The 21,440-nt window shown below is 41.6% G+C and overlaps 1 protein-coding gene and 1 pseudogene across 1 annotated transcript in view; both read right to left on the minus strand.

Annotated features, from left to right (window-relative positions):
• The window catches only part of Prelid2 (PRELI domain containing 2), a 75,499-nt gene that overhangs the window by 13,809 nt on the left and 40,250 nt on the right, over positions 1 to 21,440 (minus strand). The window lies entirely within an intron of this gene.
• On the minus strand, positions 3,302 to 6,007 carry Gm18371 (predicted gene, 18371; annotated as a pseudogene).

The raw sequence follows: 21,440 nt of genomic DNA on the forward strand, positions 1-21,440 counted from the left end.
TAAACAAATCAGATATTTTAGTCCTGTTCCCAAACAAAATGTCATGAATTTTAATATATGAGTCAATATCTAATCACATCTACAAATTATCTCAAATACAATACTTTTCAAGTAGGACTAGTCAGACACAACAGCTTTGAACTGATTTTTTTCCATACTAGTTGGTATGTTCTTCGGTAAGATTCATTTTTGTTTTTATTAATCATGCCAAGTCTTTAGGAGTGACTGAATAACATTAACCGTTACCATGATTTGGATACCTCTGCTTCATATTATTAATCTTTCTCTCTCCTGAAAGAGAATATTTAACTCTTGCAACTGGCAACAGGAAATAATAGATTCCCCAAATAATAGAATCTAAGACTTGGAAAAGATTTTGTATTTTCTAAACCAGAATAAAGGAAATCCTCAGCAAAGGGTTGAAAAGTGGCCCATCTGAATTAGGGAAATCTACAGCCAAATAGAAGAAAACCTGACACTGCCATTCCCATAGCCCTCTCCCTCTAAACCCCAACATGACAAGCATCAAGTTTCTGGTACGCTTCTCTTACCAAGTACTTTCTCCACCTTCCAACAAGACTTGATCTGCCTTAATTTTGACTCTCTAGAAATGTGACCTGGATAATTTTATTTCTCCTGATTTGAACTTCATGTAAAACACAGCTTTCTTTCACCGTTAATCAAGGCTAGCTTCTCACTCAGAGCCAAACCTCACCCTGGACCAACCCTCGACTGAACATCCATATCTGCTTAGAAGGCACCATCCATGGACAAGTTCACTACTCCTCACTCTGTCTGTGTTGGTCTTAATTACAAGGGACTCTCTCCCATCTTCCAGCAGGGGGGGCCTTTAGTGTCTGGCACCAGTGGGGCCCATTACCCACTCTTGTGGTAACAAATGAAAAAATAACAAGGCTTCTATCGAGTTCCTTTTATCGCCTTTTTTTTCCTGTTCATCAAACTTAAGCCACAGTACAGCTTCTCCATTTTCCTTCCTCACTCTAAAACAAAATGGAGAGCCAGTATCTGTCTATTGTATCAATGAATTGCCCACAACCGAATGTATAAATTTAACTGTTACCCAGGAAATAAATAAATCCAGTGGGTTCTTAGATAATTCTCCTTTTGTACTATTTCTATTCCTGCCCATATTCAGACTTCTGTGTTAATCAATAATTTCTGCATGCATGTCTTCAAATCAGGTGTCTCCTTTGAACAAAGTATCATTTCCTGTAGCCACACATATGCTCGTTTTAAAAAAGCCCATCTCAGAAAGTCTCAGCATCCCCTAGGTTACTATCAATCTATTACTGACAACAAGCCTCCATCTCACCCGCATTTTTAATGTTCTCAACAGTCCTGTGAGGTGAGCTACTTTTGCTCTCATCATTTCCAGGGAAGGAAAGTCTCAAAACTGAAGGCCACGTGGTTATCGAGCAGCTGACCTAGAATTTCAACCTGAATTTCTCCAGCTGTTTCCACAACGAGCACTTACCTCAAAGAATGTGTTTCCTCGCCTGGAATGGGGTAGAGAGAACAGAAGGAGCATTGTGCTTTGCAATGTTACCTTTAAGGATTAAATGAGACATGTAAAGCTGCTGGCACACAGCATGCTTGTGTTAACAGTGTTTAACCCTCCAGTCTTCTTGTGGCCTAAAGACAAATGGTAACCTCTGACAACACAAGGCCCCTTCAGTCAGTGTCCAGTGGCCCAGAGGAAATGCCACCAGAGATGTACCTTGAGTGTTTCCCTTGCTGGTTACATCTCCACAAAGAGATGCTCGGTGATGCAAACCAACTTTCATTAGGTCACAGCACTGGTCAACAACAACAGGGACAGAACTAGAATCTGGTCAAAGGAAGTCCTGGTCCTCAGCAGGCAGGCTAAGAGCTCTGCTGCACCATGCTGAGCATACAACACGACCTGTCTCATCAAACCCTCTGGTCCCCAAGCCATCACATCACAGAGACACTTACATATCCATGTCTACTGTTTACAATTCATGGAAATAAAGCGCCAGCTTAGATGCCCATTCAGCAGATGACTGGAAAAAGGAAACATGGTACACACACACAACAGGGTTTTACTTGGCCATAAAGAAGAACAAAATGAACATTTTCAGGAAAATGGGCAGAACTGGAGATCGTGGTGGGAAGCAAAAGCTAGACTCAGAAAGACAAATATTGTATGTGTTGCTATCTAATATGTAAAATATAGATTTAAATTATATGCATATATTAAGGTTTATGTGTGCATGCAGTCCATAAAGTAAAAGACAGGCTAACACATAGATGAAAAAAGCCAAAAGTGGGGACCAAAGGAGATTAGCAAAATACATCTGACAAAAAGGCAGAAGGAGGAGTGAGTTACTTATAGAGTGAAGGGCCCAATGAGAGGATAGAAGTGGGGATGGGGACAGAATATTGTGATGGCCCAAATAGGAACCAAATATATACATACACAGGTGTGAAAATGCCACAGTGAAAACCATTTCTTTGTCTACTAACTAAAAATCAGTAGATAATAATAAAACGGTGATATGTAAAATACTGGGGTGCCTAGTGGCTTCATTACCATTCCATTGTTTCTGCATTTGAAAAGAAATTACTTTACTTTAATAGTAATTTAAAATAGAATAGAATCATAAAATTCTTACCATTCCTGGAAAATAGTATAACAATATATTCATCAAGTCATAAGTAGCCACTGAACCCTGAGCAATCTCTGGGTCCTGAAGATAAAGTAGTACATTCTATCTTGAAGTGGCTCATTAAGAAACATGAGACTTCACAAAGACCATGGGAACAGTTACATATGTAGGAATTCTTCAGTTAATATTTTCTAAGATAGTGTCATAAACATAAACGTTTCCAGCCTAAAGATGTTTCACCTTTTGTCACTTTGTAACACTGTAATACTGAGTAACACTGTGAGTTAGAAAGAACTTCAACACATTCAGCACTAAAGAGCAAAGTAAGTTTTAACTACTTAATGAAACATTATACAGCAATGAAAAGGATGGCTTTGAAGTTTATGTAGTTAGTGTAAAAGGCATTTGTGATAAAATATTATTTTTTAAAAGATGTATAACTCTATTCGTACTGTGGATGTTGTTTGAAATCTGCCTATAAAAATTGGATGAAAATGTGCCAATTTTGGTCATTAGCATGCTTTCGTTTTTGTTCTTAAGCCAAAGTCTTGCTATCCAGTAGAGACATGATCCTCTGCTTCATCATCCTGAGTGCTAGGATTATAAGCATACACCATCAAGCCTGACTCCAATTTGTGCCTTTTTTTAAAGCACATACACAGAATTATTATATTTAAATTCGTATGGAATAATATGTACATGTTAATTAAGTTGTATGTATGAAATTAGGAAAAGTCCAGATGATAGCTTACAAAAGAAGAGGAGATAGGAAGAGAGCCAACAGCAAATGCTACAAACTTCCCCTGTCACAGCAGGCAGGGACTTCCACAGAGAGCTACATCTTCCTAATCTGATTGTCCAAGTCATCAAAGTATGGGTGCTTCAGGACCATTTTGCCAGAAATTCGTTTGGCAGGATAGTAGACTACCTTTTTTTAGAGCAAGCTCGAACTGCTTCATTCAAATTCTTTTTTTTTTTTTTTGCTATTTTTTTAAGAATTATTTTGTTTATTTTATATATATGAGTACACTGTAGCTGTCTTCAGACACACCAGAAGAGGGCATCAGATCCCATTACAGATGGTTGTGAGCCACCATGTGGTTGCTGGGAATCGAACGCAGGACCTCGGGAAGAGCAGTCATTGTTCTTAACCACCTAGCCATCTCTCCAGCATTTCATTCAAATTCTTGACACGGGATGCAAGGGTGCCTGGCATCCACTTGGGAAATGTGTTCTTGTAGTCCTGCACGGACTCTACTTCCAGTCTAACTTAGTTGTTAGGAGTTCCCAGAGCTCTGAAAATCCTAAAAGTTTGTTTGGTCAGTCTCTGAATCAACACCGAATAGTGGCTTCTTAGTTGCCAGTTCTGGATATATGGTCCCTATACTCCTGATGTCAAGTGGGTTGGAGTATCGAGCAGATCCCAGCAACACTTCCAAAGATCGACCGGTACCACTGTCACTACCTCATGAGTGCACACTCTTATTTCTTTTTTCTTTTCCTCTTTTATTGGGTATTTTCTTTATTTATATTTCAAATATCCCCTCCCTCCCCAGGTCTCCCCTCCAGAAACCCTCTATCCCATCCTTCCTCCCCCTGCCTCTATGAGGGTGCTCCTCCACTCACCCACCCACCCACCCACCTACTTCTGTCTTCCAGCCCTGGCATTCCCCCACACTGGGGCATCGAACCCTGACAGGACCAAGGTCCTCTCTTCCCACTGATTTCCAACAAGACCATCCTCTCCCACATATGTGGCCAGAGCCATGGGTCCCTCCATGTGTACTCTTTGGTTGGTGGTCCAGTCCCCAGGAGCTCTTTCCTTCAGTCTCTGCTCCATACTTTGTCTCCATATTTCCTCTGTGAGTATTTTGTTCCCCCATCTAAGCACTGAAGCATCCACACTTTGGTCTTCCTTCTTGAGCTTCATATGGTCTGTGAATTGTATCATGGGTACTTGGAGCTTTTGGGCTAATATCCACTCATCAGTGAGTACATACCATGTGTGTTCTTTTGTGACTGACCTCACTCAGGATGATATTTGCTAGATCCATCCATATGCCTAAAAGTTTCATGAAGTTATTGTTTTCAATAGCTGAGTCATTTTCCATTGTGTAAATGTACCACAATTTTCTGTATCCATTCCTCTGCTGAGGGACATCTGGGTTCTTTCCAGCTTCTGGCTATTACTCCAGAGAACCAAATAACCTTATTAAAAAATGGGGAACAGAGCTAAACAGAGAATTCTCAACTGAGGAAATTCAAATGGCAGAGAAGCACCTAAAGAAATGTTCAACATCCTTTGTCATCAGGAAAATGCAAATCAAAACAACCCTGAGATTCTACCTTGCACCAATCAGAATGGCTAAGTCCAAAAACTCAGGGGACAGCAGATGCTGGCAAGAATGTGGAAAAAGAGGAACACTCTTCCATTGCTGGTGGGATTGCAAGCTGGTACAACCACTCTGGAAATCAGTTTGGCGGTTCCTTAGAAAATTGGACACAGTACTACCTGAGGACCCAGCTATACCACCCCTGGGTATATACCCAGAAGATGCTCCAACATGTAATAAGGACACATGCTCTACTATGTTCATAAGCTCAAGAAGGAAGACCAAATTGTGTATGCTTCAGTGATTCTTAGTAGGGGGAACAAAATACTCACAAAGAGGAAATATGGAGACAAAATATGGAGCAGAGACTGAAGAAAAAGTCATCCAGAGGCTGCCCTTATTAATAATAGCCAGAAATAGCTGGAAAGAACCCAGATGTCCCTCAACAGAAGAATGAATGCACACTCTTATCTGTATTCTGAATGCTCTGTCAAGGCCAAAATCAGCTAGTTTTATTGTCCCTTTTTCATCAAGCAATACATTTTGAGTTTTCAAAGTCTCTGTGAAGAACTCTTAGGGAGTGTAAAACACAAAATCCCCTGGAGATTTTGGACAGAAAACTTTTGATGAATAAAGAATCCATGAACTGACCAGGAGGGATTAAATCCAAGGACTTCTTGAGATCCAGGGACAGGGACTTGATACTTAGATACAACCTGGAATCCTGCATGAGCACAGCCTGAAGTCTAACAATATTTGGATGGTGAAGTTCTTTCCACAGAGATTTCCCGAATTGCAGAACTAGGCACTCCTTCCTCACTTTCAAGACCACTATGGCCACTGTCTGGCCTGTAGTTATACACTCTTATACACCATATAAGTACCTAATCCAGATTTTCTCTATTTTGATATAGTCTTCCATAATTACTCAAGAAGTTATGGCAGAGCCCCTCTTTTCCCATGGAGGCCAAACTGCAGTTCTGGACTGCGCAGACTCCGGGAGCAACTCTGGGAGCTTGGAGGGCAAATGCCTCCAATTAGGGCTTTAGCAAAAAGATGACAATGATCACTTATGGTCACTTCCTGTGCACCAAGGTGTTTAAAGTGCTTCATTATACTTGCTTGTGTTTCTCATACTCATGAGGTAGACAGTATTATTCAAATGTCACCCAGAGAAAGGCTGGGCTACAAGATTTAAACCCAGGTCACACTGACTCCAAAGACAGGCTCTTTATAACCACTAAACATTGTCTTCAGTCCTATAATGAGGAAAATAAGTTTTTGCTTTTAACTGTCTTGTACTTTGCTTTTTAAATAATAACAAAACAACAACCGGTCATTTGGCTTGTCCCAAGTCCTGAACCATGTTGTTTTATATAATTAATTTAGTCTTCCCAAGGACTCTAGGAAGTAGGAAGCAATACTGTCCTCATTCTACAGATAAGGAAAATGAGACAGAGATTTTAATGGTTTGTCCGAGGTCATGCAACTAATCTGGCAGGGTATTATCAGGAATGGCTCTTCAGAGAGTCCAATTTAAAGTGGGAACTAGTTATTCAGTTCATATACTAGTTACTTAGAAACAGTCTTAAACAAGTCTAGGAAAAATTGTGTAAAAGATTTTAAAAGTCTTTGGGAGAAGAATGTCATAACTTCTTTGAATGTTAACTATTTCAGACATATGGAAAAGATTAGAGACTAATAAAAAAGTCAAGTTTTTGACAAATTAAGTATCTTTAAAAATAACAAAAGCTATACCCTACTAAAGGTCACTGATCAAGAATAATTTTAATTATACCTTTAAATTCTACTTAAGCTGGGAATCAATATAAAAGAAATTAATTAACTGAAAAAGATGCAGTTTCTTTTGCTCCGGAAATTTGGGGGAAAAAATTAAAAATAAAAAATAAAAAACAGTTTAGGATCACATGTGACAGACAGTATTTGTGGAGCTGAAGCAGGAGAATCACCATGAATTCAAAGTTACCCTGTTCTATATAGTGAATTCCAGGCCAGCCTAGGGTATGCAGACACTGTCTCAAACCCAAACAGTAACAATGGCAACAAAAATCCAGAAAAAGTAGGGGGAAAGAAGGAGGAAGCAGAAAAGAGAGAGGGCTTGAAGCAGAAAGAAAGGGAAGAAAGAAACGATGTTTAGGCCATAGCCAAGGAAGACAGGTAGCTAAGGTCTAGCATGAGACAAATGCCAAATCCCAGATAGCAAGTAGAATTCAAATCAAACAACTTGAAGGTCACAGAAAGACATACTCCAATAAACTCAGAGACACTAAACACAACACTCCTTTGTTCCTGAATAGGAAGACCCAGAAGCCTCTTGGAGATCCCCTTCCAGGTGCTCTGCCCACTGCGGAGGTCCCTCAAAGAGTAGACACAATAGGGTTCCAGCACCAAAAGATGAACTCCTACCCAAGAGTAGACATCTACATAAAATAAGACACCCCCCAGAAGAGGCAAAGAATGCAAAAGTAACAAGTCCACAGAACTGGAAAGCCAGGGAGCTTCTAATTAGCATTATCTAGAACCACCCCAAATACCAGAGTAGAAGTCTAGATCAGAAATCACACACCTCACCCCACCCTCAGCTGAATAGTGGTGGCATACACCTTTAATCCCAGCTCTCTGGAGGCAGAGGCGGGGCAGTGAGTTCAAGGCCAGCCTGGTCTACAAAGCAAGTTTCAGGATGACCAAGGCTACACAGAAGAAACCCTATCTTAAATAAAGAAAGAAAGAAAGAAAGAAAGAAGGAAGGAAGGAAGGAAGGAAGGAAGGAAGGAAGGAAGAAAGGGCAGACTGAAGAGGAACAACTCAACACATCAGGCAACCCAGAGAGCTTTCAAGTAGTATGCAGCATGAGGTAAGCACAGACCTACAGGTAGACTACTGGACGACCTGCAGGAAATGAAGTTACCTTTCAATCAATTAACTCCTGAGCTGAGAGGACTGGTGGATTTGACGGGTCTTTGGGTCAAACTGAGAGCCCTAATTTAGTGTGAAGAGCCTAGCTGAGGGCAAGCTGGAACCTACAAGGGCTCTTTGGATCCACATAAGATCTGTACCTCTGCTGCAGTATGTTAGCATTCAGTCCACACACCAGTCAGCTCTCTTCTTTCTTCCTTCCTTCCTTCCTTCCTTCCTTCCTTCCTTCCTTCCTTCCTTCCTTCCTCCCTCCCTCCCTCCCTCCCTCCCTTCCTTCCTTCCTTCCTTCCTTCTTCCTCCCTTCCTTCTTCCTTACTTTTTTCTTCCTTTCTTTTTTCCTTTCCTTCCTTTCTTTCTGCTTCTTTTTTGGAGGGGGTACATCTTGGTTCAGCCTGTTTCAGCTTTAAGTTCCGTGCCTGCCTCGTTTTCTATCTAGAAGGTATCTAGAAGATTTATGGTGGCCACCATCTTCTGTTTCCATTGTCTTTGTATATTTGAATTTTGCACAACAGAGTGGGTGTACAGGCTCAGAAAACTCACACACTTGTGGAAGATTTGATCCAGGACAGTCGGGAGAACTCAGCTCACAGATGCCCCAGTGCCCGGTTGAATAGAACAGAAGAGCATTAGAAAGAGCAATGTAGGAGCCAAGAAGGCAAGGGCATGACCTCTGCAGTCTGACAACTGTCTGATTCAAGGTGACAGGTGCAGCTGCAGCTAGCTCACTGTCTTATCTCCTAGCCTAGACTTCTGTCTTCACACCAGCAGCTAAGAGAATGGGATGCAAGTTGCAGCACTGTATGCTGCCATTCATTTCCACCTTTATAGGGGGAAGGTAGGAATAACTGCATTCACTTTGCCAGGTTTTTGGTAGGATAACTGTTTGTAAAACTACCAAGTGCTTGGATCACGGTGTGCAACCACTGATTACAGCTACTCTCATTATTCTATCTTGTCTCTCTAGAGCTTCTAAACTGTATTTATGGAAAGTATAGACTAGAAAAAACCATTTTAGCCGGGCAGTGGTGGCACACGCCTGTAATCCCAACACTTGGGAGGCAGAGGCAGGCAGATTTCTGAGTTCGAGACCAGCCTGGTCTACAAAGTGAGTTCCAGGACAGCCAGGGCTATATAGAGAAACCCTATCTCAAAAACCAAAAAAAAAAAAAAAAAAAAAAAAAATAAAGCCATCTTGCTCTATTACTAGGACCAGGATTTCAAAGGCCTACACATATTCATAATATGCAGCTTGGTTCATATGAGCCAAACTCATATATGACTATGATAGAAAATTATAAAATCCTTAATGCATGTTCACTGCCTTTCCTGTTAACTAGTGTTTTATGACTTATGCACTTTAATCCCTACATACCAGAAACCCTTTAATTTTTATGCAAGTTTAAAAATTTACAGACAGAAAAATGTTTAGAAATAAGGAGGAGAGGATGAAAATTTTAAATTTTAAAATCACTTCATTAATTCAATCTAATTTTACAGAAAATGCCAGTTAGATCAAAGCAAGTGGAATGAACAACATCGTTATCAGAGTTTATTCAAAACAGGACCTGAGTTTCCTAACTTATGGGCAAGTCAGCACACTCATTGCTACACCCTGTATGCATGGTCTCTCCTACCATCATACAGTGACCCCACATACATCCAAATCTCAGGAAAACACTTTCTATCCCAGATTTCACCTTGCTTCAGAGACAAAACATCCCAGAATTGTAGCTTGCTGGTTTAAGAGATTTCCCAAAAGGTATGGTGGTAAGCAAAGTCTATTACAAACAGATGGATTCAAATGAGCCATCCAAGGATTTGGGATTCGTAGGCCTTATGGTCAAAAAGAAAACAAAAACGCATTATAACTCACAGAATATTCATTTTTCTCTGCTGGGGAAGACTGTGTTTCGGGAGACTAAGATTCTAATGACAACAGAATGAGCAGAGCTGATTGGGAGGGGCCATGCAAGAAGACAGACCTATCTGGAAATAAGTTATTAAGAAGTAGCATCCTTTATGGTGAGAACATACCATATGTGTTTTTCTGACTCTGGGCTACCTCACTCAGGATGATATACCATCCAATTGCCTGCAAGATTCATGCTATCTTTGTTTTTAATAGCTAAATTGTGTAGATGAGCCCATTTTCTGTATCCATTTTTCAGTTGCGGAACATCTAGGTTGTTTCCAGGTTCGGGCTATTACACATAAAGCTGCTATAAACATAATTGAGCAAGTGTACCTGTGGTATAGTGGGACATCTTTTGGGTGTATGTCCAGGAGTGGTATAGTTGGGTCTTGAGGTACAACTCTTCCCAGTTTTCTGACAAACCAAATTGACTTTCCAAGGTGGTTGTACAAGTTTGTATTTGCACCAGCACTGGAGGAGTGTGCCCCTTGCTCCACAACCTCAGCAGCATGTGCTATCACTTGAGTTTTTGATCTTAGCCATTTTGAAGGGTGTAAGATGGAATCTAGGGTTCATTGTGATTTGAATTTCCCTGATAACTAAAGGCACTGAACATTCCTTTAAGTGCTTCTCAGCCATTTGAGATTTCTCTGTTGAGAATTCTCTGTTTAGCTCTGTAACCCCATTTTATAATTGGGTTATTTGATTTGGTGGTGTCTAATTTCTTGAGTTCTTTATAAATTTTGGATATTAGCCCTTAATCAGATGTAGGGTTGGTAAAGATCTTTTCCCAATCTGTAGGCTGCCATTCTGTCCTATTGACAGTGTCATTTGCCTTACAAAGCTTTTCAGTTTCATGAGGTCCCATTTATAAGTTGTTGATCTTAGACCCTAAGCCATTGTTGATGTTATGCTCAGAATGTTGTCTCCTGTACCAATGAGTTCAAGGACAACCATGCTACAATCTACAGACCCAAAGAAATTGGGTAATAAATGTTGGAAACTGGCTCCTAGCAGAAAGTAGCTCTCATCTCTGCAGCCACCTCGGGCTATTTTCTTACAGGTGGTACTTTTCCACCCTAACAAGAGACTTGTTTTCCTAGCATGATGTTTTTGCAAGAAGCCCACCACAGCTAAGCACACTCTGATAACATTTGTTTTTCTCCTACACATTCTGGACCTGTGGTTAAGTGTCTCCAGCTGCACTCCCGAGCGTGTGCATATATACCCATAGTTGCCTTCCAATAAACTAGACTTGAGACTTGATCAGACCGACTGTCTTGTCTCCAATCTTCGCGCCTCTTGCCCCTCAGTCTCCACTCTCTCTCTCTCTCTTGCAGACCCCAATGACTGACCCTTGGACCCAGTCAAATAAGGAGGTCCCAAGGGAGAAAAAGTGAATCTCACTCAGAAGGGGCAATTAAATAGTCATTGGAGGTGGATGGAGAGGGGCCTGAGTTGAAGAGTAAGTGAGTATGGGAACGGGGCTGGTGATCAGGTATGGGAGGTGCCAAGGGGGTGCTGGGGGTAGAAGGGCAAGAGAGGTGTGGAAATAAGAATCAGCAGGGGAGGGGGTCATCTCTGGTGATTAGCTGGAGGCCTGGGATGGAAGAAGATATGAGGAGTCTATAATAGTAACCTTAGGTAACATTGCTATCAGAGAGGGATATAGAGACTGAAGTGGCTACCCTCTGTTCATAGACAGGAATTCCAGAGGAGGGAAGAAAATAGCAATCCACCACAAAATATGTGACCCAAAATTTGTCTTGCCTACAAGATGTGCAGTGATACAGATGGAGCAGAAACTCAGGGAACAGCCAAGCAATAACTGTCCCAACTTGGGACCCATCACATTCAAAAGAGCCAAGCCCTGACACTATTAACAATACTCTCCTATGCTTACAGACAGACACCTAGCATAACTGTCTCCTGAGAGACTACATCCAGCAGTGGATGAATGCAGAGTCCGAGACTCACAAATACCAGACAGAGTCCAGGGAATCTTGTGAAAGAATGGGGTATAGAAATTAGCAAGTCAGAAGGGTCAAGGACACCACAAGAAGACCCACAGAGTCAACTAACCTGGGACCATGGGGGCTCACAGATCCTGGGTCACCAACCAAGGAGCATACAGGCACTGGACCTAGATCCCCTATACATTTGTAGCAAATGTGCAGCTTGGTCTTCATGTGAGTCCACTAACAAGTGGAGCAGGGGCTCTCTTGGTCTCTGTTCCCTGCCATTGGATCCTGTTCCCCCTGACTGGACTGCCTAGTTGGGCCTCGGTGGGAAGGGATGTGCCCAGTCCTGCTGTTACTAGATGCCCCAGGGTAGGGTGGTACCAGGGGAGCTTTCCTTCTCTGAGAAGAGAGGGGGCAATGGAGGGAAACAGTTGTAAGGGTAAGACTGGAAAGAGGAGAGGGTGGGCTATGATTGGAATAAAATAACTGGATAATAAAATAAAAATTTTTTTAAAAAGTAGGCATCTCGTGGCATCAAATGAATTAACTCATCTGTGTCTCCTGAATTGGTCTATTTGCGCTCTCAAGAGTGGGGTTAAAGAGCATTATCAGCCTTTAACCCCCACATTCAGGAGGCAGAGTCAGATGGATCTCTGAGTTCAAGGCCAGCCTGGTCTACACAGTGAGTTCCAGGACAGCCAGAGATACACAGAGAAACCTTCTTGTTCCAATAACTTTTACTTATGTTGTAGAATAATACTTCTTTCTCTGCTCCTCTCTCTTGGGGACACTGACTTTAAAATATCCATGTTTTTAAGAGTGTATGCATGGAACACAAAGTTCTCAGTTAAGGAACTCATCATTCACAGAACAGTCATATCAACATCAAACAACATAAAAAGCCCAGACGGGCACTGAGGCCAAATGATGTGCCAACAGCAAAATCAGTAACTTATCATTTCCAGAGTAGATAATCGGAGGCTCAGAGCTGGTAATTTTGCATCTGCTTCACAATTCAATGAGCTAAAAATAATCAGCCCTTTGACAGTTCTAAAATGTCAAGTCATTCATTCAACTCACAAGAAAACCAGGGATGTCCAGAACAGAATTGATAAAGAGGCTGTAAACCAGCAGAATTGTTTTAGAAAGGAACTTGTTAAGACACATAGAGGGTCTTAATCCAAGAGGTAATCAGAAATGTACAGAAGGATTTACACTTAGAGATTTGACCCAATTCTATTTCCAGTAATAGAAAAAAATAGAAATTGATAATAAAAGCTATTACATAAAGAGGGTATTGTCCAAACGGTCCAACCTTTGAAGACTGTGCATGTGTAGTTACCTGTGAACGCTGTAAGCCAATGCTTGGGAGGCAATGGCGGGAGATCTAAAGTTCAACACCAGCATGAATCAAGCAGGGACTTTAAGGAAGCTTAGGCTATTTGTAAAAAGTGTCTAAAAACATCAAATAACAACAACAAAGGAAATATGTAATGACAGAGAAAAAAATGTTAAAATATGTCCATACGTGAAAACGCTCGGCTGAATAATTCCAGCTTCTTAAAAAATAAAAACCATTAATCTAGACATATGCAAACACACAGAGACACACAGAAAGAGCAAAATCAACATGCTAAAGAGAGATACATTATTTTAATTATAAGTTATACTTCATTGTATAACTTATACTTGAATCAAATACTGATAATTTTTAAAAATGATAAACACACACACAAAAAGAAACAACACAAACTTCTCCTTTACCATTGTATATCTAAAATCTTATCCAAGGCTGGAGAGACATAGCTAACTGAATGAGTGCTTGTATACTGAGTATGTTCAAGGCCATAAGATCTCCAACAGCACACACACACACACACACACACAGAGAGAGAGAGAGAGAGAGAGAGAGAGAGAGAGAGAGAAAGAAAGAGGGAGAGAGAGAGAGAGAGAGGCAGGGAACCAAGGAATCCTGAATAAACAAGTAGTGTTTGACTTGGCACAGCCATAACAAAGACTCCAGATCCATAAGAATGGCAAACCCTTCCCTGGGTGAGGCTCAGAGGGACTTCAAAGCCTTCTTGGGTCTGAATGCTAATGCTGACAATGTGCACAGAAAATGTCCACCACGGATGGCATTCTCCTCCTGGACATTTATGACCTGGAGACAGCTCCCCTTCAGAAACTGCTCCTACAGAGATTAGCTAGACTCGCCTCCTTTTTCAACTGCATATAATAACCCTGCCTCCTTGTTTATCTGTGTGTGATAAAACTGCCTCCCTCCCTGTTTAACAGTATGTAATAGATAACTCTTGAGTTCCCAGGCTGCGGTGATTTCTCTATCAGAGAGCCCAGACCACCTGATCCCAGCTTTTCTGCATTCATGTGTAAGTTGTTTCTTCATTTCCTTGTTGCCCCTAGTCAGGGTTCTTGGACCCAAGCCAATAATGAAGCAAAAGGAGAAAGCAATAGCACCTACACCCAAGCTCACTTAACTGTCAAGACGTTTCCAAGGCAACTAAAATCTCATCTACATGGGCCTACACCTGCCACCTGAACTTGGAAGCAAAGGCAAAAAGATTATGAATTTCAGGCCAACGAGGCAATTCTAGGCAAATTCTAGGCCAGCCGAGGATACTATAATAGAGAGACTCTTGTCACAACAAAATAGCAACCAAAATCATACTCGAGTAAGTACTTAAGAGGCTGTTTACAGGGCTAGCGCTGTAACACACTTGGTAAGGTAATTGTCTTGCTGACATGAAGACCAGAGGTCAATCTCAGAATAGAAGTAAGCCAGGCATGGTGGTACACACTTGTAATCCCAGTTGCCAGGGAGGCACAGACAGGTAGATAGATAGCCCTGACGTTCACTGCCTTGCCAGCCTAGCCTACCTAGAGAGCCCCAGGCCCCAGTGACAGGTGCTGTGTCAGAAAACAAGGTGAATGGTATCTGAAGTGTGATACAAGGTTGTCCTCTGTCTTCCACACTCATGCATACACATGTACATGTGTTACATTCATACACACATACTCTCACACACACACACACACACACACACACACACACACACTCTCTCTCTCTCTCACACACACACACAAAGAGCTATTTACCTATAAATACACTTTTTATCAAAATACATCTTTTAATACTAGTAATTATTGAAGTTTAACATGTGCCATGCATGCTCACAAGCTTATGAACTCCTTTCAAATCTCTGTGGAATAAAACTAAGATCACCCATTTTATAGAGAAAAGGCTGGGGTCTTGGTTGTAACGTGTCATCTAGAGTATCAGACCAGTGACCAACGAATCTTTCTATAAAACTTCACATTCAGTCACTACACAGAGCACCTGCCCAGAATTCCACTTCATCCTAAACAGCCTTTGAGACGCAAACACACTCCAGTTCAGGGGTTGAACCTCACTGTTATGGTGTCTATGGTTTGCTCCAAAGCAATTGTGTATGCACACTGTAATAACTGTCCTGTCATGCACACTCAGTGCCCTCCTGGGGCTTCACTCTCCAGTGGTGGTAGTGACTGTTCTCAGCAACCTCACTTTAAAATTTTCTATTATTGCTATCTTTGAAAGAATGTTAGCCCAAGGCATGTTAACTGAGTATGCACTGGTGAAATTGGTGCCTTATTAACTGCCTTAGTGCACATGAGAGATAGAATCTCATTAATGCCATTGATGGGACTTGAGATACAGGGATCAGGTCAAAATTCTAGACTTGAGATATAGGGATCAGGTCAAAATTCCAGAGATTTTCCCATCCTTGCCTGACCATGGAGGCTATATATCACAATTAAAACCATTTAAGATCAGATAGTCCTCCACCAGACCACTGGTTCAGAAGAGTGCTTGACTCTACTTCCTTGTGACTGCCCTCCTTATTATGAGACTGATACTACAGGCAAACTGGGGATCTGCGTGCATACTCTATTATGCCTCTAATTTCCATTCAGACAAGACATGTTTGCTTCCAAAGCCAACTCTTTCCTCTAGTTAACATCACCCCAAGGGCATTTTACACCACAAGGAACACAATCCTGGGAAGCTTTGCTTCCATCTCTGCAAGTCAAGAGGAGTTACCACAAGCCACACACACCCGCCCCGCCCCCACTTCCAAAAAGGCAAATCTACATCATAAGTTTTTGGTAAGTTGCCCCCACTTGGTTTCTTGGCCAGAATTCACTTTTCACTTCTCTGTGGAGGCTTGGAAGATAATACAGTGATAACAATCTTGTCATAAGAGTGTTCTTTTTTTAGCCAGTTTGTCTCTGTGGTTAGGGACAGCTACGAATGCCTCAGAATGCAGAGTTCTCATTATACAATCACACAGGCATGCTCTTTCTTTAAGTTTGTGAATATATTTTTCAATGTGTGATAAAATAATTTGTTATTTCAGCCACTCTTGTAGAAGGCCCCGTTATTTGTACTGTGGGTATTCTTAACACGCTGATCAGAAGGTTGAAGCAGAAACGGCATGCGACAGTGTATGAAATATTTGTTACAGAAACAATTATAGGCAAGTCAAACCACTTGGAAATGACTTTCAAGGTCTGACTTGGACGCACTCGCTATATCTAAAAAATCTGGCTATGTCAGTTTAGGATGTGTGGTCATTAGTTTGGACCTTTTAAAATTCCATTTTTACAATGGATAATATAATTCCCTCCTGTCAAAGAAAACTCGGTCTGATACATGTGGTCCAAAAGGACATTTGAAAAGCCCTGGCTAGGCTATGTGTGGTGGCACATATATTTAATCCCAGCACTCAGGAGGCAGAGGCAGGAACATTTCTGTGAGTTCAAGGGCAGCCTGGTCTGCAGAGTGAATCTGATCACATGATTTTTTTTAAAACCCACTCTATTGGTTATTTATTGCTGAATAACAAATAACCCTAACTTTACAGGTTAGAACAGCATTTACCTACTATCTGATTCTTTGTACAGAGGGGCTGCGCTCAGATTCTATTACACATCTATGCGGTGCCTCCCACATTGAGGAGCACGCCATAAGACACACTCTCCAGTGCTCACTGGCTGAGATCTTAGTGTATATGGACTCTCTTCAGCACAGGCTTGAGAAAGATGCACAATAATGGATTGTTTATAGGTGTTATGCTTAAAGCTGTGAGAGGAAAGGAAAATGGACTATCCTCATCACTTGTATTTAACATACTACTAAAGTCTAGACAGGACTAACAGACAAGACAAGGCAATAATGGGTATTCAAGTAAGAAAGGAAGGAGAGAAATGTGCATGTTTGTTGATAGCATGATTTTACTACATAAAGATCCTTAAAAGATTTGTCCCAAAAAGATGTGAGAATAACAATAATAAATTCAGTAAAGTTTAAGGATACAAAATTAATAAAAAAAAAAAAAGACAGTATTTCTATATATGGGCAACTAACAACCTGAAACCCTTCAAAAAGAAGAAAGTCACACACAAATAAATTTGAGTCAAAAGCTCAAAGATCTTGTGTGTGTATGTCTGTCTGTGTTTCTATATGCCTATATCTGTTTGTCTTTGTGTGTATGTGTACATCTTTATGTCTGTGTTTGTCTATATCTGGCTGTGTGTCTGTGTGAGTGTTTCTATATGTGTGTTTTTAATCTGACTGTGTGTGTATGTCTGTCTGTGTCTGTGCGTCTGTGTTTTTCTGTCTGTATGTGTCTGAGTGTGTGTTTCTGTCTGTCTATACGTGTCTGTGCGTCTGTGGGGGATGGGGGGTGATGTTTGTGCAAGTGTGTGTGCAGATGTGTGTACATGTGAAGTAAGAGATGAGCTCCCAGTGTTGTTCCTCGGGAGCTGCCCACCTTGTGTTTTGATACGAGGTCCCCCGCTGGCCTGGAGCTTACTGGATAGGCTAGGTTGCCTGGCCAGAGAGTTCCAAGGATCTACCTTTCTTTGCCTACTCAGCACTAGGATTAGAAGTCCAGCTTTTTAACAGGAGTTCTAGGGGTTGACATCAGGTCTTCAGGATTTTTGTGGCAGGCAGGCTCTTTGCTGACTAAGCAAAGGATACTTGCTTCTGGCACTATAAAAGTGACCAGGGGCCCCCCATTTTCCTGCCCTGTTTGAGTTCCTCCATCATAAACGAGCTCCCTCTTCTTGCATCCTTTCTTCTTCACTATGCACATAAGCCCTTGTTGACTACTCTAAACACATACTTCCGGGGCCGAACCCCAACTCCCTACCCCCCAACACACACACACACACAGTTTGAGTGCAGAGATCATAGATGGGACCAGAGTTAGAAACCAGGAACATACTCTGGGCTCAGACAACCTTTGGATCACATTCCAATGGCCCTACTTTCTAATTTTGTAACCTTGAGAAAACCGTTCTGTCACTTGGGACCTTGGTTTCCCAACATAGATAAAAGGAGAACCACGATTGCTATGTCACTGGTTGCTCAGAGACGTGGATAAGGCCATGCACAATAGGCACGAGACTTCCCATCCACAACTCTCACGCCCAAGAGCCACCTCCTTAAAACCCTCCTTGGACTCAGAGTACTGAGCACTGACACCAAGCTGAGCGCCACCCATTCCTAACACTAGCAGCTATTTGGTTACTGTTTGCCATACTTTTCACCCTCAGTGACAAACCCCAAACTAAAACCGCACAAGGCACAGTCTCCATCCTGTAAATGTATCTCACTTCAATGTATCTCCAGCACTCTACCCAACGCCCAGCACATGATGGTCATCAAAAGATGCTTATGGAGTGGGAAAAGATTCCAAATCTCGTACTGTGATTTCAATGCTTTTCACCCTTAAAAACAAAGAGACCACGTGCTTATACGTGACCCATGTGCTTCCATTTTTAAAACCCTCACATTTTATACTCGTAAATCTAGGAATACATAAAAGTCCCTCTTTGGCAGATAAACAAATGGGCAAAGGGACTTCTGCTGGGTCACATAGCAATGGGAGGGTGCACCACCGCAACCAATGTACAAGCGCTCCCGCTGCAGGGGTGCACCTGGAGCTTGACAATCTAAGGAAATCAATAACTCTGATAACCACCCCATCTAACCCAAGAGTAGAGCAGCTTCTGACTGGTGGAATCCAGCATGTGTGCCAGAAAGGACCCCGAGTTATAAACTACACTAGATATCAGAGGGAAAAGAAAAATAAGGCTCTGAAACACAAGTGACCTTGGCCTACAGCCCCACAACAACAGCCCGACGTTAACTTACAAACATAAAGAGTCTGAGAGCCTAATTTTGCTTTTACTAGGGAAAAAAAAAAAGCTATAGGCTCCTGCCATTATCTCTGCTAAACAACTTCTAGGACAAAGTTCAAAGGTACAGTCACCTTAAGACCCTGGCACAGGCACAAGGGCAGAAACCAGTTATGCAGGCACAGCTCTGAGGTTTACCAGAAAGGCGGGCTGGCCCTAGGAACATCAGCACATGAGCAAGAGATAAAAGACACTTAAGCATGGATGCCTTCTAAAACGGAAAAGCTAATTAAACTTAGCCTCTTCAGAAGGCAAACTTAGAGAAGCTGGCGGGGTTGGATATATTCTCTTACTTCTGAACGTAATAAAAAATAAAGGGTTCCTTGGGTTAAAACATTAGAGTCACTTGGTATTGTTGGTTTTGTTCGAGTGAATATTCATGAGAGGCTAACAAGGCACCTCACTGTGTATTCCATTTCCGGTCTATTCATTTGCACATGCACGATGCAGGCACTGTCCAAGTATCAGAGGTTATGAAGGAGTCGGGATCAAGATTAATAAAGCTGGGACTGAAGAGATGATTCGGTGGGACATTCTCTGTGCAAGCATGAGGACCTAGTTCAAATACCAGCATCCACATAAAAGGTTGGGCACACACACACAGACCTGTAACACAAATTCAATAGGTGAGTGGAAGACAGGAGGATGGCTGGGTCTTAGTGACCACCAGGCTAGCTTAAGGTTCAGTGAGAGACAGAGTAAGGCATCTAACGTCCTTTTCTGGCACGCATTGCATACAGGGGTGGGAGTGGGAGGTAAAGGTGAAGAGAGGGAGAGAAAGAGAGATAAGAACAGAATGTGCTTTCTTATTCTCTCTCTCTCTCTCTCTCTCTCTCTCTCTCTCTCTCTCTCTCTCTCTTTCTCTCTCTCTCTCTCCCTCTCTCTCTCTCTTTCTTGCTTTCCCATTAGGGTAGAGTCTAACATGAGGACATACTAGAAACAAAAATGCTTAGGGAATATTTTCTATGAGAAGAGACCTCAGCCCTGATTCCCCATTGTCATGGCAGAGAAGAAGGTCACTCAATCTACTAGTCCTGCTTGGTCTGCTTACAAACAAGGCCCTCTTCCAGAGACATTAGAAAAAGAAGAAATAAATGGATAGTCATTTTGCTAACAGAAACAAAAAGAAAAGGAAGGAAAGAAAGAAGGAAGGAGGAAGGAACAAATGAATGAATGAACAAAGATGGTAGATACATAGACATAGATGATAGATACAGATATAGATACATATAGATAGATGATAGATGGATGGATGGATGGATGATAGATATATGGATAGATAGGTAGGTAGATAGATAGATAGATAGATAGATAGATAGATAGATAGATAGATGCAGGCAGTCTTTTCATTGGCTAGAACCCTATTCAACATAACACCTGGACAGTGGAGACCCACATCCCACTAAACAGAGAAAGCAAGGCTACAAGAAAAAGGTCCAGCAGCACACAAGCATCTCTACAGTCAGGGATAGACTGGGTTGGAGAACAAATCCTGCAAAGATATTCATAAGGTCCTACCTCAGGGCAGCCCTTCCTGAAGCCATCAGCCAGTTTCAGTGCCCTTGTCCCATGCCAATGGCTAACTTAAAGTGTGCTTTGTCACTGACAACCAAAGAATCCTAACATATATAAGTAGCAAAGGCACCACACAAGTCCCCAGCACAGCGATCCATGTGAAGCTAATTGTCCTGAGAAGGTAAGGCCGTCACCACATCTGCCTGGGGCTGCCGAGGGGAGTGAACACTTGCCAATGAAACACGCGATGTGAGTTTAGAGCCTAAATTTTACTACTCCTGTGACAGAATAAATCCACTTCCCACATTTAACAAAGTTCCTAGCACAAGGCAGGTACTCTCCCGTAAGGAGAAAGAAGATAGGCGAGATGGAAGGACTGTATGGGACATCCTTGTTTAATCATCGTTTATCAATAAAATGGGGATCAAGACATGATTAACAAGTATTCGCAGGTTCAGACTGAAGACAGGTAAAATACAAAGTTACTCAGGTGAATGGGACATGTATTTATCTCAGGTGCAGCAGCCCTAATCCCCCAGGATGCAAACAGCCTCCTATCACCTTTCATACGAACTACAGAAAGGACTTTTTTCTCTTATGTCTATATGCAGCCAATTTAATAATAAGAAGCCTCAACTCAACTTTTAAATATTATCTCTCCCAAAAGGGATCCCTTCTTTTTGATGAATAGACTTATGTGCAAAACAATTACACTTAATTATTATTATGGCTTTTCTAATATGGGATTTAATAGATGAACAAGGAGCCAACTCAGTCAGCAACACAGTGATAAAATTAATTTTCTCGCCAGGGGCATTACTTTGAGGTAGCAGTTTTGCAAATAGGAGAATAGCAGTGTTATTTTTTT

The sequence above is a fragment of the Mus musculus genome, chromosome 18 (assembly GCF_000001635.26).
Source record: "Mus musculus strain C57BL/6J chromosome 18, GRCm38.p6 C57BL/6J".
NCBI lineage: Eukaryota > Metazoa > Chordata > Mammalia > Rodentia > Muridae > Mus > Mus musculus.